At 35.3% G+C, this 19,502-nt stretch overlaps 1 pseudogene; it reads right to left on the bottom strand.

Annotated features, from left to right (window-relative positions):
• Positions 1-8,437: 8,437 nt before the first annotated feature.
• LOC113325360 lies at positions 8,438-16,210 on the bottom strand (annotated as a pseudogene).
• Positions 16,211-19,502: the final 3,292 nt, after the last annotated feature.

The raw sequence follows: 19,502 nt of genomic DNA, 5'->3' as shown, positions 1-19,502 counted from the left end.
ATGATATTGTCAGCCTCCTTCCGGTGCATTAGACCGTTCATATCGGCATTTTAACGATGCCCAAATGGGAGCAAGGAAGGATTTGAAATGCGCTTTTAGAATTTTTAAGAGGAAGTTCGCTATAATTTGTGGCCCATATCGTGGTTTGAGTCCTCGTGAAATGCATAAAACTATGCTCACTTGCATAATTCTTCATAACATGGTAATTCATGAAACTCGTCGTGATCTGAAGTGGACTAACTATGAAGATGAATATTTGAGGCCGGATATTCGACCACAAAGAGGCGTCCCTGCAAGGAATTATGCTCAAATGACTAAGTACATTCAGAATCGAAATTTGTATGACATTTTAAGAGAAGATCTGAGGTTGAATCTTTTGGCAGAGCATGGAAGACAATGAGTTATGTATTTTAATTTAAGTTATTTATTTTAATTAAGTTATGTATTTTTATTGAAGTTAATGAGCAATAGACTTATTTAAGTTAAAATGAGCAACAACATTTCGACTTAATCAACTTTTCATTTCAAACTAATATTAAAACTGATAACTTAACTTAATATATCAATCATGTAGAGCTTCTACTACATCAAACTCATCATCAGTTCCATCATCATCATTATCATCATCAAAATTGTTGTTAGTAAATCCAGCTTTTTGTTTCAATTTGTGCTTGAATTCTGTGGAATTCAATTTGCCACACATGTTTTCGCTGGCGTTCATAATTGAAGTGTTAGCTTGAAGAATGTTATGATTATCATAGTCAAGCCCTAGTTTTTCTTGAGAAAGATGACTTTTTTTTACTCTCCCTGTTTTGAAATTTCATATCAACTTCTTTTTGCTTCTCGACGGTCTTTTGATGTTCCGTAAACTCCGTCATGTTAAATCCGTCGGAACTCCCTCCTTCTTGAGCTAATTTTCTAGCTAGTCTTGCATTGTTTCTCCCTGGCAGTTTTCTCTTACCATCATCAAATTATTATAAACTAAGTTACCTTTTGGGTTTCTTGTAGTATCTGGTGAAAAATTTTATGGACTTTGTGAACATGATGACGAATTTGGTGTTGAGGGAGAAGATTTTTTATATGGTGACTTTTCAGGTACTTGTTGATTAGTTAATAACAAATCTGGACTATATTTTTTCAACACCTTCGAAATATGATAACAACTTTTGAAAGCGAACTGTTTACCATGTTTTCGCTGCCAATCCATACGAACATGTCTTTTAAAATCAACATCCAGCTGACCACTCTCCTTGCCTGCTCTCTTGGCTTGCATTATCAATGCAACATAAGCGACTATTTCCCTGTTGATTACAACGAAGTGTTCTTACAATCCTTTTGCACAACGAGAATTGATGTTCATGGTTTGTTCTTCATATTTATGAAATATATTATCCCACATGGTGTTACCATGTTGTTGTGCACCATCGATACAATCTTGTGTGAAAAACATAATTACGACAAATGCATTCATCCTCTACCATGTCGTATATTGCACCACGGACTTTGCCTTTGGCTTTGCCTTTGCCTTGACTTTGAGATTGTGAATCCATATTACAAAAAAAAAATAGTAGAGAAGGAGTGATTATTTTAGATTTGAAGAAGAAGATCGAGAAATTCTAGAAAGATTTAGAAATTCTGGTGTGAGTTGAAAAGAGAATGAAATTAGGTATTTAGAGAGGGGGAAAATGGTAGTTGTTGGATGAAGATCTGATGAGCGATGATCAGAGAACCGAGCGATAGCTTGACTAGCGCTAGCGATCTTAAGACCATAGAGCGCTCGGTTGATCACCGAGCGACCGAGACTCTATCGCTCACAGGAAACTCTGTCATGTATGCGTATATGTTACTCCTGGCAAATAGACAGAGTTTGGCAGTTTGGCATACCCATACAGTGGGTGCATATATGCCAAAAAATCAGTATTTGACATACTCATAGGAATATGCCTCATAGAATACATACCCTATCCATTAATTTTAGCCGATAACTAATATATTTGAATATATTTCCACTAGATGATTTAATACATACCAAGATTACTTACCAAATAACCATCACCTAAAATCCAGTAAAGTTGTAGATTCCCTTATGACTTGGTAAATGCGTAGGTAGCTTTATTGCCCAAGCTCTATCTTTTTTAGCACTTTATACTCTTTTATGATATCAATTTCATCAGAAATATTCAGAAATTATCGCCTAGACATAATCGCTAAGCTAGAGAAAGAAACACAGACAAACTTTGGTTGCACAGACAACATCAATCCACAAATAATTTGGAACCGGTCAATGTTGAAGTAGATTTAATATGTGGTATTTGTTTCATAGAATAGCATATTCACCTGCTTCTCTTCTTAGTATTAGTCTCCTTCAAGTTTCCAATAATTTTTCTCTTTTTCCTTCTTCCCACAATAGTAATATAGTTCAGTGAAACTAAGCTATCGAAATAATTCACTGTTGTTTCCACCTTTAAACTATCAAATTTTGATATCAAAGCAGTTCTGCAGTTTAGATCATACATAATTATGCTACATGTGTTCCCGAACAAAATCTCACCATTCTTTAATGACCCGATAAGCTTCACATTAAAATAAGAATTACATACCACACTCGGAAATCTAATGGTATATAGTTTTTCCCAAGATTATGAGACTCCATAATCTTGCATTGCCCATAATTCAAATGTCTTCTTCTTAACACGAACAAGTACGCAAAGGCAATTTTCCAACACTCCCACATTTTTAATGTTAGTCTTTTGCATAGTCAGTGGTAGTTTCAGTTCCTTGAATCTCTCTTCAGTGATATCCATTAAAGAACACCCTAGGCACATTAGAAAATAGATAACCATATCGGACAGATCGAAGGGTTTTCCACGAGTTTGATTTTAAAGAATAAACTTTTGTGGAAAAACTGTTAAGGATACAACAACTAAAGCCTATATCAGTGGCTTGATTAGCGCTGATCCTTTATCATGCCAGCTACCAGATCATTCCTCAATCACAGTTGTACGGCCTGTATCAAAGGCATGATTTGTGCAATATTTCTGTTATTCTCATTCATGTAATATCTGCTCTATTTAGAGTAATATAACTCATATAAATAAGATAATTCTCCACCAAGATAAGTGCGGAAGATTTCACCAAATATTTTTTCTCAACATGGTATCTTGCCAGCGATCCTATAAGCCATGCTTAAAACCAGAAATAGTTCATCTTCATCATCATATCAGCACCAGAAACTAAAACACTCCAACAGATCCATGTCAAGCACCTTATCAATGTCAAGCTCAATGACACAAACTATTTGTTAGCGAAAACTCAGTTTAACCCACTTATGAAAGGTTATCGATTGATGGGTTATATTGATGGAACCTATCCAAAACCAGCAAGAACCCTGCCAAATACTGAAACTGTTAATGCCGCTTACACCAAATATGAAGAGAAAGATCAAATCCTGCTTGGTTGGTTGCTATCATCTCTCACAGAAGGAGTTCTTTGTCGTGTTTCAGGACTCGGATCTGCAAAAGAAGTCTGGGATGCACTTGAAAAACGTTATGCACCCAAGACTCGAGCTCATCATATGAATCTCAGAAGACAGCTTCATAGTCTTCAAAAAGGTAATAACTCTATGAAAGAGTATTTTTCAAAATCTAAACAGCTATTTGATGCTCTTGCAGCATCAGGCAATGCTGTATCAGAGGAGGATATCCAAGAGTCCATTTTGAGCGGCTTGGATCAAGCATATGATTCCATTGTTACATCTCTAAGCACAATGGAAAAGGTTGATATGGATTCATTCTATGCACATCTGCTTACTTATGATATGCGATTGGAGCATCATATGTCTTCGCTTCAACATCCAGTAGCCCATGTAGCTGCATCCTCAAATGCTATACCTTTTCAGAGGTCGGATTAGAGAAGAAACCAGCCACCTAATCGACCACCAAATCGACCAGAACAAAGAAGGATCCAACCTCAAACTAATCAGGGTGAAGGACCATGTCAGATATGTGGCCGTAAGAAGCATGATGTTCTACATTGCTGGTTAGACTTCAAACAGGATTTCGTTCCTAGAAAGCCCAGACAATCTGCTTATCTTGCATTACCAGGAGAAGGGGTTGACAATCAGTGGATAACTGATACTGGTGCTACTCACCATCTCACCGCAAATCTCAACAATCTGAATGTTCGTCATGAATATGATGGCATTGAACGTGTCCATGTTGGTAGTGGTAATGCACTTCCAATCGAGAATATTGGTAAAGCTTCTTTCAAAATCAATAGCCTGTCTTTCAATCTAAATAACATACTTCATGTTCCTCAAAAAAAGTCAATTTGTTATCAGTTTCACAGTTTTGCAAAGACAAATTTGTATGCTTTGAGTTTCACTCTAATTTCTTTGTTGTAAAGGATATCCACACGAGGACAATATTGCTGCGAGGCAGGAGTAAGAATGGACTCTAAATCTTTGATGGAGTATGAGAGATACAACAATCCAATCCATCTACCTATGTTGCAGAAACTATCCCTATTTGGCATCAGCATCTAGGACATATGATGCTCAAAACAGTTCGTAAAGTTGTTAAGCAGTCTTCCCTTCCAGTTTGCAATAAAGAGTTTCAATTCTGTCATTCTTGTCATGTTAGCAAGAGTCGTAAACTCCCATTTTCGAGTAGTACTACTGTTATTGACAAGCCATTGAGCTTGATTGTTTCTGATTTATGGGTTTCCCCAAACTTATATAAACATGGTTTTCGTTATTACATTATTTTCCTTGATGTCTTTTCTCATTACACCTGGATATATCCACTTCATCGTAAATCTGATGCTTTGCCTATCTTTGTTCAGTTCTAAAAAATGATAGAAAACCACCGAGCATAAAATGAAAATTTTTCAATAAGACAATGGGGGAGAGTATAAAAAATTCACATCTTTTCTCAATGAGTCAGGGGTAATACATAGGTTTACTTGTCCTTCATCACAGAATGGCATAGCCGAACGTCGCATTAGACATATCACAATGTCTGGTCTATCCCTATTGTTTCAATCCTTAATGCCAACTTCCTACTGGTCAGAAGCTTTCTCTACTGCCTACTATCTAATTAATAGACTCCCAGCTTCTCAAACTAAAATCAAAACTCCTCTGGAACTACTTTTCCATAAGCTACCAGATTACAGTATGTTAAAAGTCTTCGGATGTCTGTGATATCCTTGTTTACGACCATATATCTCTAACAAGTTAGAACCAAGGTCAAAAGCTTGTGTTTTTGTAGGCTATAATAGTGCTCACAAAGGTTATATGTTCTTACACCTTCCATCCAATCGTCTATATATCTCTCGCCACATCAAATTTGAAGAGCACATCTTCCCGTTCTCTACCAAGCAACAGGTAACTTCAGACAATACACTACAGAGTCAGTTATGTACTAGAATATTGTCTTCTTCTCCTCTATCTGTATTACCAATGTCTCCTATGCAGACCTTGACACTAGCTGAGCAAACGCTGGCTCCTGGAACAACAACATCATCACCGTCTACGCAATTCTCAGTTCAACCATCTATTGACAGTGCACAACGCAACACAAATACTGGTACAACTTCTACAACAATTTTGGGTTCAACAACACAGCAACATCAACAACATTCTATGGTGACTAGAGCCAAAGATGGCATCATAAAGCCTGTCAATAGATTGTGTTTAGCAGCCACCAAACATCCTTTACAAACTGATAAGTTTTTCGAGCCAAAGTCATATACAGAAGCATTCAAAGATCCGAACTGGAGACCACCCGTGGATGAAGAAATCAATGCTCATATACATAATGGTACATGGACCAAAGTACCATATGTTGATGGAATGAATGTCATCTGTTCCAAGTGGGTGTTTCGAGTTAAGCAGAAACCAAATGGAGATATGGACAGAATAAACGCACGGCTAGTTGCAAATGGTTTTCATCAAAAAGCAGGTGATGACTATGGTGAAACTTTCAGCCCCGTGATCAAGCCTTGCACTATAAGATTAGTTCTATCTATAGCAGCAACACATAATTGGGATATGAAACAACTTGATGTTCAAAATGCGTTTCTTCATGGTGTGCCTGAAGAAGAAGTTTACATGAAACAACCTACGGGGTATGTTGATCCTGAGAACCCAACATATGTGTGTAAACTTAATAATTCAATATACGGCTTAAAACAAGCTCCGCATACGTGGTACTTCAAACTCAGCTCTTATCTGATTGATTTGGGGTTCAAGGGATCGATTGCTGATTCCTCCTTATTTGTGCAACAATCGACACAAGGTATTACCTATGTACTTGTTTATATTGATGACATCATAGTCACAGGCTCTAGTTTACTAATTATCAATAAACTCATAAATGATCTGAGTACAGAGTTTGCAGTTCGTGATTTGGGTAATCTCAATTATTTTTTGGGTATTGAGGTAATTCAACAAGGTGGTGCAATCATACTCAGTCAGCGCAAGTATATTACTGATTTTCTTAAACGTACAACAATGGATGGTGCAAAGCCTGTCTGTACTCCTCTTGCAGCCAATACAAAGATACTGTGAGTCGGCAACAACAAGTTTGATAATCCAACCATGTACAGAAGTGTTGTAGGAGATCTTCAGTACCTTCATCTTACTCGACCATATATTGTTGTTGCAGTTGCAAAAGTTTTCCAATATATACATGATCCGTATGAGGAACATTGGGAATTAGTGAAGCGAATTCTTCGTTATCTGAAACACACGGTTGAATATGGTCTGGCAATACAAAAATCAACTGATTTATCACTACATGCTTATTCTGATAGCGACTGGGCAGGCAATTTAGATGACAGAAGGTCAACAAGTGGATATTGTATCTACTTTGGTGGAAATTTGATATCATGGAGTGAAAGGAAACAACGCACTATGTCTAAATCAAGCAGTGAAGCTGAGTATCGAGGCATTGCAATAGCTACATCAGAACTTGTGTGGATTCAGTCATTGCTCAAAGAACTAGGAATTCCTATGTCTACTCCTTCTTTATGGTGCGGCAACCTTGGAGCAACATATCTTACAATCAATCCGGTGTTTCATGCACGTACTAAACACATAGAAATTGCCTACCATTTTGTTAGAGAAAGAGTGGCTGGCAAACAATTAAAAGTCAAGTTTATTTCTTCTAAAGATCAAATTGCAGACATCTTTACTAAGGGTCTAGCTTCACCAAGGTTTCAATATCTCAGAGACAAGTTGAACATTCGAAAACTCATGCTCAACTTGAGGGGGGATGTTAAGGATACATCAATTAAAGCCTATATCAGTGGCTTGATTAGCGCTGATCCTTTATCATGCCAGCTACCAGAGAATCATTCCTCAATCACAATTGTACGGCCTGTATCAAAGGCATGATTTGTGCAATATTTCTGTTATTCTCATTCATGTAATATCTGCTCTATTTAGAGTAATGTAGCTCATATAAATAAGATAATTATCCACCAAGATAAGTGTGGAAGATTTCAACAAATACTTCTTCTCAACTAAAACTATGTGTAGAATCAAAAATATTTACCAACTTGTAATAGTCGTTCCTGGAATCATAACCAAAACCATGGGATCCACGGTGCGTCTCTAATTTGGGTAATCTCTTGTATTCCTTTATGGCTGGATTCCAAAGAAAATATAACCGCAACCGACAATTCCAGCCGTATACCAAGCCAATACATGAGCCGAACAATTTAATCTTATGTTTTGATGTTTTGTAGCGGAAATCCATCTCATTAACAAAAGCACTTTCAGATGATAATGAATCATACCTTATAGAACTAAAACTATTCTTTTTTTTTTACTTTGAAGCATTAAACTATAATTGATTGTTTGTCTAGTAAAACTAAGATGCGTTTGAACAAAAACAGGGCTAGAAATTATATAAAACCAAGTTTTGCAGACACACTGACATACAAAGTTGGATTTCACAGGTAACCTTAGCAGGATTTCAAGGTAAATATCATCCGGAATGCTTGACATAATGGGGTGCTTCTCCTTCTTCTACAACTTCTAGTTTCTTGGGATTAGGGGTTTTTGTTTTAAGCATAGTATTTATAGGCCTAACAACCCTAAAATTGCCACATTTTAGGTAAGATTGATGTTTGCACCACATCAGGATCTCACTGGTTACCTTAAATGTATCTCAAAGTAAATCTCTTCTGGGATGCTTGGCATGGCATCGCTTCTGAATTCTGGCAGAACGAGGGAATGAGTAACTAGGATTTTTCAACAATCCTAAATAGCGTGATCAAAATAGGCTTAAAAAGAGGTCACCAGTGGGTCACTCCGAATGAAATGGGTCTCAATGTGATTCAGTGGATACTGTGGTTTATCTTCATAAGGAAATTGACTGAAATGACTGAAAAACATACATTTCTGCAAAAATATAGTAGTACTTTACATGCTCTAAACAGAACTTGTGTACCCTTTTACAAAAGCTTTCAATCTTTCTGTCTCGCCAACTTGAGGAAGCCAACGAGTAAGGATCTCCATCGTAACATAGTTTGGATTACAATTCTGTTTCGCCATCTTATCCATGACGTCGAACGCTTTATCCAACCGATTTCTCTCACATAAGGCTTTCAGTACGGCGTTGTACGTAATTACATTTGGGATCACTCCTTTACCTTCCATTTCATCCAGAAATGATATGGCCGACTCGATGTCCTCTTTCTTGCAAAGTGAACCAATCAACATATTGTATATCTCAGTATTGGGTGGGACTTTTGAGTTTGAACCCATATCATTGAAAATCTTCATGGCATCATCAAAATTTTCGGCTTTGCACCATAAGTAACTACCGTGGGAGCAAAACCTTTCTCAGTCATGTTTTTCATGACCTGATGGGCAGTTGTAAAATCCCCTGATTGGCATGATCCCGAAATTATTGTATTATATGTAACCTCGTCTGGTCGAATTCCTGCATCTATCATCTCCTTGAGAAGTTCCTGAGCTATATCCAATTTATTCTTTTTGAGTAACCCACTGATTAGAACATTGTAACCCAAGCGATCCAAACGGAAACCAATATCTTCCATCTTAGACTTTATGGAGCATGCATCATCCAACCTCCCCACCCGACTTAATCCATTTATCAAAGAGTAATAAACAATCGCACTTGGAACGCGACAAGTTCTCACCATATCATCAAAAATCTCTATTGCCTTTTCAATATTGTTCACATTGCAAAAGGCACTGATCAAAACATAGTAAGTAACAACATTCCCTTTCAAACCTTTATCTTGCATTTTACTAAAGAATTTAAGTGAACTACCGACTCTTTCATGCTTGCACATTCCATCTACTAATACATTAAGCGTTACCACACCTGGAGAAACTCCTTCTTCATTCATTTGATCGAATAACTGAAGCGACGTCTCAATCTCACCTGCTTTAGCAAACCCATCAATCAAGCAATTGTACGTCACATTATTGGTAGAACACCCATGTCCCAGCTTCATTTGTTTCACAAATTCCAAACCTTCTCCATGCCTCCCCATTTTGCACAGCCCATCCATAACTGTTGGGATTATATGTTTTAAAAATATTATTAATTTCCAATAAATTAGTATCTCTTTTAAATGGTTTTATTGTGACATTTATTCTTCCTTTAAAGAATAAATTAATTTCGTTTTTAATGTCAAAAACCGCTTTTTGTTGAATTGGTTATTGATGCTAATTACCAGCTTATTAATGCATTTCATTTAATCTTTTTTAATTCTTTAACTATTGTAAATCAGATTTTGATGAAAAGAATTGAGAGAGTAGTTGAAACATTTTTAGTGAGAGAGTTTTTCTTTTATGTTTTGGTGTTAAAAAGAACTTGGAGATTTGTTGAAATCCTTTTTGTTGTGAGAGAGTTTTTCTTTTATGACTTGGGTTTACAAAAGAAAATAATTTTAGAGAAAGAAAAATAAGTGTGTGAACATCTCTTATTTTTCTAAATGAGTTTCTGAGCAAAAATGAAGTGTAGAAGTTTCACATCCTCTCACCGTGCAAGAGTGATTGTGTAAGAGATAAAACTCGGCTGTTTTATCTTGGGACGACGCGCCATTGAAGAACTGCTTGCACAATCTTGGGCAGAGCCGCGAAACGTCTTAAAGATAGCGACCTAGTCCGCGACTCATCCATAAAGTTGTTTGTTTCATGTTTGATTTTATTTGTTTGCAGGCATAATTCGGAAATTGTTCCAAGAATTTTAAGACATTTTTTCTGCAATGGAAATCAAAAGAAAAACGATTGCTAAAATGCGATAAATATCATTTGTTTTATTTTCATTTTATAGAATTATAATCTGTATAATTTTTCTTTGACAATTGAAAATGATGCTTGAAATTTTAGGTAACCTAATACCTAGAGTTAAATTTTATGTCTGATTTTGATGGACTAGGTTTGTAACATGGATAATATTTTTATCATGAATATCTAACATAGAAAAATATTGTTGATGTGAAACGAATGTTTTTTAACATGTTGCAGAGATGTATTTTTATCTCCTATATGGAAACGCATTGGGTCTTGAAATTTTAACCAGATATATTAGACATCATGAGGGTCATCCATGCGAAATTTCAGAATTTTTGGAGTCCTAAAACTATTTGTAAAGTATTTTAGAAAACTACACAACGTTGCTGAAAATTTCTGACGAGCAGAAACTTAGTCCTTGTTGAATTCGCTTTTATGATCTTTGTGTTGATATTTTGTATTTGTGTATAATATGAAACCTGTAGATAAGGAACTTATCTTCAAAACCCATTTTAACATTTTTCATTTGGATTTTTAGTTTGAGAGACGTAGTGATTTTAAAATCGTTGTGTATGTTTTTCCAAAATATAAGACGTATATGGTACTTGAGATTAGAGATTAGAGATGTAAGAAATTACTTCAAAAAATCATGTTTTGATTCTATTATTTCATACTCTTGTTTTGGTAATGAAAAGGAAGATTATTGTTAGTAATCAAACTAGTGCACCACATATGTTTGATAAAATGCTTGATAGAGAGTTATAAATATATGATGTTATAACTATATAATTTTGAATTTTTATTTCACACTCAAGAGAAACAAAGAGTACTATATTTTGATTGATTTTTAAGTAATTATGTAAGTGTATACGTTACTTATTTTTGGTTCCAAATGCTCACATGTAAATGATTGTGACAGGTGAAAATTCATTTACTTGAGCAAAATTTTATTTTCCAATGAAATAAAATTGAAGGAGATTAATCGATTTTTGGAGCAACGGGGTTGCTGATTTCTTTGTTGGTGTGCAAAGAATGGAGAATGGTTTATAACCAGTTGAGCTTTAAAAGCAATGGAGGTATGTTTGATGAACTATTTGTAGTTATTTTAGTGATCAAATAATGGCATTCTAAATTGAATAAATTGATTGTTCAATCTTGGAATAAATACTAGGGAAATAAGATATTGAGAATTATTGTGTATGACAATAAACATGTGACTCATATAAGTTTGGAACTTATGAGGTGGAATTTTATACGAACCCAAAACCGAAATAATTAGAAACCTAGTCAAAACTAATGTGAATATCAACTCTCACCAAGAAATGAACATAATATTGATTATGAATTTATTGTTATTCTTGCACGGCAATGTAAGGATATCAAATGTTATTAACAACGCTTTTCAAGCCAAGTTAATGTGAATTGTGGATACGGTGATAGGTTGGTATATATTGGTGTTTTACACTATGTTTGTTTTGATAGGTTATGGTTCAAAAGTTGAACCTAATCATTTTGAAAGAAAGTGGTGTTGAGATATACTCACATCACTAGGATTTACGGTATTGGTGCGATCTCAAAGTTTACTTTGGGTAGAACAATTTTATTAAAAAATGTTCATACTTCCGAAATGAGAAAGAATTCTAGTTTCCGCCTATCTTGTTATTAACAAGATTCATAGTAGAAATTTATTGAACTTGATCATTGCACTACTACAAATGATAGGTTATGGATAAAATGTTTGAATATAATATTGCAATTTTATCATAACATGAATTGAATTTTGAATATTTGAAATATGAGATTTTGTCATGCTTTTAAGAAATGAATGAGTTAGTAACGAATGAGAGCATGTTATAGTTTCTTATAAACTTGGTGAATTTGTGAGTAACATGTATGTAATCTTACCTAACTCATAAAAGCATGTACACTTCTAAATCTTACGCAACTTGCAATGGTTTTGGATGAAATAAAATATTAGAGAATTTTATAAAGATGCTTAGAGTAACTTGTTTTCATATCAATTATGATCTATTGAGTAGTGAATTAGAAAATGTTATTATCCTGAAAATTGGTTGAATTTTTTATTCTCTATATTGTGTAAAACGTTTTGGGTCTAGATCATTGGTTCATTAGTTTTTCACATTTTTTGGAGTCTTTGGACATTGTTTTGAAATTTTTCTTTGAGTCAAAAAATAGTGGGGTTCCATTCCCTATGATTTACCAACTTTGATTTAAATCAGAGGAACTAGAAAAATGAAGGTGACAAGTAATTCACTAAGAATGAACCTAGAAATGCATAACTATAGTGAGACTAAAAGTTAGTTATGAATATTTTGTTGCTGGAAAATAACTTCTTATAGAGAGTAACTTTGTTCTTCAAACTATTAAATTTTTGGCAAAAAGTTTTTATGAGCCTATTGTTTTTAGACAAGCAAACAGAAAATTGTTGACTCTTGCATTCATGTCGCTAAATAACTTACATGCTTGTTCTGTTGATGTTGTTTCTATAATGTATGATTTGTTATAGTCATAAGTAGAAATATATACTTTTGTGTAAGTTAAGGATGAGAATCTATGTAAACCAAGCATGGAAAACTATGTAGCTTCTACCGTAAAAGAAAGCATATAAGTTATATAATTTATCGTTTATATTCTGAAAACAACTTTAAACAATTTATAAAATAAAAATTGTTTACTTGATTCATTCGAATGATTTCAGAATTGATGAAAGTGAAATGCACAATACTCTTTGTTTTGTATGCATAAGTGATTTTTTGAATTTTTATTCAAACTTATAGGATGAAAATGAAATTGAGAACATGCTTAGTTTGCTATTTGACATGAAAGACTTGAGTGAAGATGATGTATATTTTTGAAATGAATTTTTTCTTTCTTTGGATCATTTTCATTTCAATGAAAATAGAATTTTTAAAAGAGACAGAAATATATATAGTCTGACTATAAACAAGTTTTCACTCATTTGGTTTAGTGCTAATGCTTTTGAGATTGTAAGTGATTGCACTAGACATGAGTATGGTAGCTCAGTATGCTTCTTTGCTACGTGATTGACCATATATATATAATATTTTTTGTAGTGGGGGTGTAATATATTGCTTCCATAGTGGGGGTTTTATATTCATATTTACCAACCCTAGTATGGAAAATTAGTAAAATATTGAGAAGGTTATAAGGTGTTTCAAACACACCTTACACCTAAAAATACACTATCTAAATGGTTACCACAATTAATTAAGTATATTGTGAAGCTGATTGGACATCCTTTCAGGTGAATCCTCTAAGGGATGGAGTGATTAGATCCTCTACTAGATAGAGGAACATACATATTAATCTAATGTGATAGTACCGCAGCTATTGCAAGATTTAAGAAATGTAACTATCACTATAAGAGTTGATGTTACGAGAATGGATTATATAGTGTCTGAAAAGAGTATTCGTTAATCCTTTGACGAAAGGATTAATAAGAAGGTGTGAATACATCTTATGGGATGAGGTTAATTCCCATTGAGATTGATTCATCTATGATGGATACCCAACCTAGAAATAGGTTCAAAGGGACTAGACGAAGTCATGGATGATATGTAGATGCGAGAATCATGCTTTGAATAATCATCCCACGGCATGACATCCTGAAACGAGTAAAGGTTGAGTTTAATTTTTTATTTTTAAAATTTTAAACTCTTAATGATGTTTATATCTCTATTTAAAGTGGGGTACTTTCAGGAGTACTCTTGATAAACTCACCTATATGAATGTGAAAGTGTGGCCACTTTCTATGAGAATATGGGTAGTTCTCTAGAGCATTCATTAAACTGGGATACAAGCGCAGGGACGTAATGTGTTGGCTTTATACTTTACACTAGTATAGTCGTGTGTGTGAAGCAATCTTTTTATCTCATAGAGTTCAAGACTTATGTTCACTCTATGGTTAGATTTTAAGAGAGCCTATTAACACTACGTAAAGGTTCAAGTCCCGAGACACCTTTGCTTATGCACAACTCTATACGTTCTTGCTCAATGTTTTGAAAAATATAAGTGGGGGATTGTTGGGATTATATGTTTTAAAAACATTATTAATTTCCAATAAATTAGTGACTCATTTAAATGGTTTTATTGTGACATCTATTCTTCCTTTAAAGAATAAATTAATTTCGTTTTTAATGTCAAAAACCATTTTTTGTTGAATTGGTTAATGATGCTAATTACCAACTTATTAATGCATTTAATTTAATCTTATTTAATTCTTTGACTATTATAAATCAGATTTTGATGAAAGGTATTGAGAGAGTAGTTGAAACATTTTTAGTGAGAGTTTTTCTTTTATGTTTTGGTGTTAAAAAGAACTTGGAGAGTTGTTGAAATCCTTTTTGTTGTGAGAGAGTTTTTCTTTTATGACTTGGGTTTACAAAAGAAAAGATTTTTAGAGAAAGAAAAATAAGTGTGTGAACATATCTTATTTTTGTAAATGAGTTTCTGAGAAAGAATGAAGTGTAGAAGTTTCACATCCTCTCACCGTGCAAGAGCGATTGTGTAAGAGATTAAACTCAGCTGTTTTATCCTGGGGACGACGCGCCATTGAAGAACTGCTTGCACAATCTTGGGCAGAGCCGCGAAACGTCTTAAAGATAGCGACCTAGTCCGCGACTCATCCATAACGTTGTTTGTTTCGTTTTTGATTTTATTTGTTTTGCAGGCATAATTCGGCAATTGTTATCTGTATTAAACATAACCATGTCAGGTAAAACATCAATCCCTTCCAATTTCTTACTCATTTTCTCAAGCAACTGAACTGCTTCATCGATTTTCTGCGATTTACATAGATAATTAACAAGAATGCCAAACGTCACAACACTCAGTTTGATATTCATTTCTTTCATCTCAGCTAAAATCAAACTTATCCTTTCAAAATGTCGATCTTGTCCTAGCCTCGTCAGAAGTGCATTGCAGGAAGCATCTTCCACTGGACAATTCATCTTCATTGAAACATGTAAAAGCTCCCAAGCTTCATTACTCTTACCACTTTTGCAAAACATAGTAATGATTTTTGTTAGCACCATTGTATCAGGAAAGATGCCATTTTTACCCAAACTCGAAACCAATTCAATTACTTGATCACCTGTTAAAGTTAACCGCCGTCCCCCTCCATTTCCCGGTCGATCGCTATTCAAAATTGCGGCGTAAATAACAGAACCAGTACTACCATTAGGAGGAAACTTACAACCTGGTTTAAGCATTTCGTCGAACAAAACCTTAATTTACTCATTTTTGAAGAAATACTATCGATTTTTTTGTTACAGAGGGAGAGGGACTTATTAGAATGATACTTCCACCCTAGATTTCATAAGGGCAACTCATGTTGCGATTTTTCAAAATTTTCTTTTGGACCTAAGAGCAGTTCCTATGGTAATGTTCAAACTCAAAATTTTGTTCAGCCACGTGGATGGTCAAACGAATTTCTCCACTATGGTAAAGCAGGGAAAAATGAACAGATTTGGTTTTCTAGGACCCATTAGTATTTCTTTTTAATATAAAATATTTTGTAAGGTAAAGATGAAAGATAAAATATAATATTTAAGTGAGATAAAACAAAATGAAGTGAGATAAAATAGGATAAAGTGGTTTCTCTTTTTTTCCTTCTCCCCACAGCAGTAATAGAATTTAGTGGAACCAAGCTTTCAAAATAATTCACTGCTGTTCTCATATTTGAATCAAGTTTCTAGCAGTTCCATACTTTGTGTCATATAAAATTAAGGTTCTGCATGCATAGTTGAATAAAATCTCTCCCGTTTTAAAAGACCCCATAAGCTTCACATCAAAAGAGGGAGTATACATTGGGATCTCGAGCATAATTGTATGAAGTCTAGACCAAGATTTCAAAACTCCATAATCCTGCATTACCCATACTTCAAAAGTCATCGTTCCAAGGGGAACAAGTACAAAAAGACACCCTTACAGTACCCCCATATACATATGTTTCATATAAGTGGTTGGTAGTGTCTCTGGTAGTTGATGTTCTTTGAGCCCTCTTCACTGATATCCATTAAGACTATCATCACGGATATTTTATCACCTATCACCCACCCAAACCAATGAAGAGCTCCACTAAATAACACCCTGGATGCTTGAGAACGACAAAACTCATATTGGGATTGATAGCTTCTCCAAGTATTTGATGTTAAGGAATAGAATTCTATACTCATTGGGTATTCGTGAATACTGACGACCTTATAATAGTTGGTTTTGTCATAGTTATAAATATAGGTTAGAGGGAATGACTTCCACACAGAAACTTGTGGAGTCGAGATGTATTTATATTAAGAAAGATACATCTTAGGTGTTACAACTTATTTGCTATTCAAACGCTAACAGATGATATTCTAAAGATAACAAGAGAAACTTAAAACTAGCACAAAGACTTTCCAGTACACTCGGTCTTGTTTTACCCAATCTGTTGAGACTTCTCAGATGCTGAGTTGTTAGCCTTAACACCTCCCCTCAATTTGTACTGCAGTTGACGGATGTGCAACTTGCTTTGAATAATTTCATATATAGGGGAAGGAAGACCCTTAGTAAAAATATCCGCCAGCTGATCTCTTGAGCTTATAAACTTGACAACAAGTCGTTTATCAACCACTCTTTCTCTGACAAAGTGGTAGTCGATCTCGATGTGTTTAGTTCGTGCATGAAATATTGGATTCGTTGTTAAATAAGTCGCCCCCAGATTATCACACCAGAGAATAGGTGTGGTATGCACAACTGATAATTCCTTCAACAAAGACTGTATCCATATCAGTTCAGAGGTTGCAATAGCAACACCCCGATACTCAGCTTCTTTGCTAGATTTCGAAACCGTTTTTTGTTTCCTTGCACTCCAGGATATCAAGTTACCACCAAAATAGATACAGTACCCACTTGTAGAGCGCCTGTCATCCAAACTTCCTGCCAAGTCTTCATCAGAGTATGCCTGGAGAGAACAATCTTTGGTACGTTTTAGATGCAAACCCTAATCAACTGTATTTTTCAGGTAGCGAAGAATTCGTTTAACCAACTCCCAATGCTCCTCATATGGATCATGCATATACTGACAAACCTTATTCACTGCGACTGAGATATCCGTCCTGGAAAGATGTAAATACTGTAGTGCACCAACAACACTATGATACAATGTAGGATCAACAAACTTCCTTGTTCCAACCTTTTGTATTTTAGTAGAAGGAGATAGTGGTGTGCAAAAAGGTTTTGCACTATCCATCCTTTTGCATTTCAGTAGATCGGTAACATATTTCCTTTGAGTCAACACCAGCTCATTAGTATGTCTCAGAACCTCTACACCCAAAAAATAACTTAAATCACCCATATCCTTTAAAACAAAAGATGCTCCAAGATCAGCTATCAATTTTTGTATCTGTTCTGGATGCGAACCGGTGACAATTATGTCATCCACATAGATTAACACATATGTGACAGAGGCAGCAGTCTTTAAAATAAACAGGGAGTTGTCAGATATGGATCCATGGAACCCTAATTTCTGCAAATAAGAACTGAGCTTAAAAAACCAGGCCCTTGGCGCCTGTTTAAGTCCATAGAGGGACTTATGTAGTTTTCAGACATGATTCGGATAATCTGGATCAACATAACCCGTTGGCTGACGCATATACACATCCTCTTCTAACTGGCCATGGAGAAAGGTATTCTCCACATCAAGCTGTTTAATTTTCCACTGATTCATAACAAAAATAGAAAGCATGAGACGTATCGTGCACGGCTTAACGACAGGACTAAACGTCTCCCCATAGTCCAAACCCTCCTACTGATTATAGCCTTTTTCAACTAGACAAGCCTTGTTCTTGTTTATACTTCCATCTGGGTTATGCTTTACACGGTATACCCATTTTGATCCAACAACATTCATGCCCTTTTCGTACTTCACTAGAGAATACGTCCCATTGCGAATCAGAGCATTAATCTGAACATCCATTGCTTCCTTCCACTTGGGGTTCTTTGAAGCTTGACTGTAACATGTTGGCTCCATATAGTCTTCATCAGGTAGTGGGTGCTTGGAGGGAGTTAAACATAATTTTTTGATTGGTTTCACAATACCATCCTTTGATCTCGTTACCATCGAATGAGTCACAGATTCTCGCTGAACTTCAGGTGTTGCAGATGCTGTTTGAGATTGTGCATTTGAACCAGATGATGAGGCAGAGTTAGTTGGACTGATATATGTGGACAACAGTGGCAACTGCGAAGAGTTTTGTGACGCAGACACAGTTGGTGAAGCTTGCATATAGGCTTCACTATGCCTTGGTGATTGTTCAGAAGTTGGTGGTGTAGCATCTGGTTCATAACTACGAACAAATGGTGGTGAAAATAATACAGAAGTACTTGATGGAATTTTACCTTGGCAAGACTGAGGATCCTTCCATTGTTGAGACTGAAAAGGGAATGTACTTTCTTCAAATCGAACATGGCGAGATATATAAACCTTGTTGGTTTCTCTATGAAGACACACATATCCTTTGTGCACGTTGCTATACCCTATGAAGACACAAGGAAGGGATCTGGGGTCTAATTTTGTAGCATTGTACTGTCTAAGACACGGATAAGCCACACACCCGAAAACACGTAGGAATTTGTAGTCAGGTATTATGCTAAAAAGAAGATCTAAAGGAGTTGAACTGTCAGTTGCAGACTTAGGAAACCTATTTATCAGATAGCACGCGGTAGTAAAGGCATCAGCCCAAAAACTTTTTGGCATATGGGCATGATACAACAGAGCTAGACCAGATTCTGTGACATGTCTAATACGCCTTTCTGCTATCCCATTTTGAGGAGAGGTATGTGGACAAGAGAAACGATGTTGAATTCCTGATGCATTGAGGTAAGATGTAAACTTTTTTTACTCTAAGGCATTGTCTGACTAGAAAACTTTAATTTTATGGTTTGTCAAATTTTCAACTTGTTTGTGAAAATGGATAAAAGTTTGCATTGCATCAGATCTTTTCACAAGTGGAAACACCCAAGTGAAATGAGAAAAGACATCCATTATTAGAAAATAGTAACGAAAATCAGACATAGATTTTTTAGGGGAAACCCAAATATCTGACACAACCAAACTCAAGGGTTTGTCATACACAGTATTACTCAAGGAAAAAAACAACTTCTTTCTCTTACTTAGATGGCAAGAATGACAATACTCAAACTTTTT

Source organism: Papaver somniferum, chromosome 11 (genome assembly GCF_003573695.1).
Source record: "Papaver somniferum cultivar HN1 chromosome 11, ASM357369v1, whole genome shotgun sequence".
In the NCBI taxonomy this organism is placed as follows: Eukaryota; Viridiplantae; Streptophyta; class Magnoliopsida; order Ranunculales; family Papaveraceae; genus Papaver; species Papaver somniferum.
Note: the sequence above shows the minus strand (reverse complement) of the source record. Positions and strands in the feature narration are given on the sequence as shown.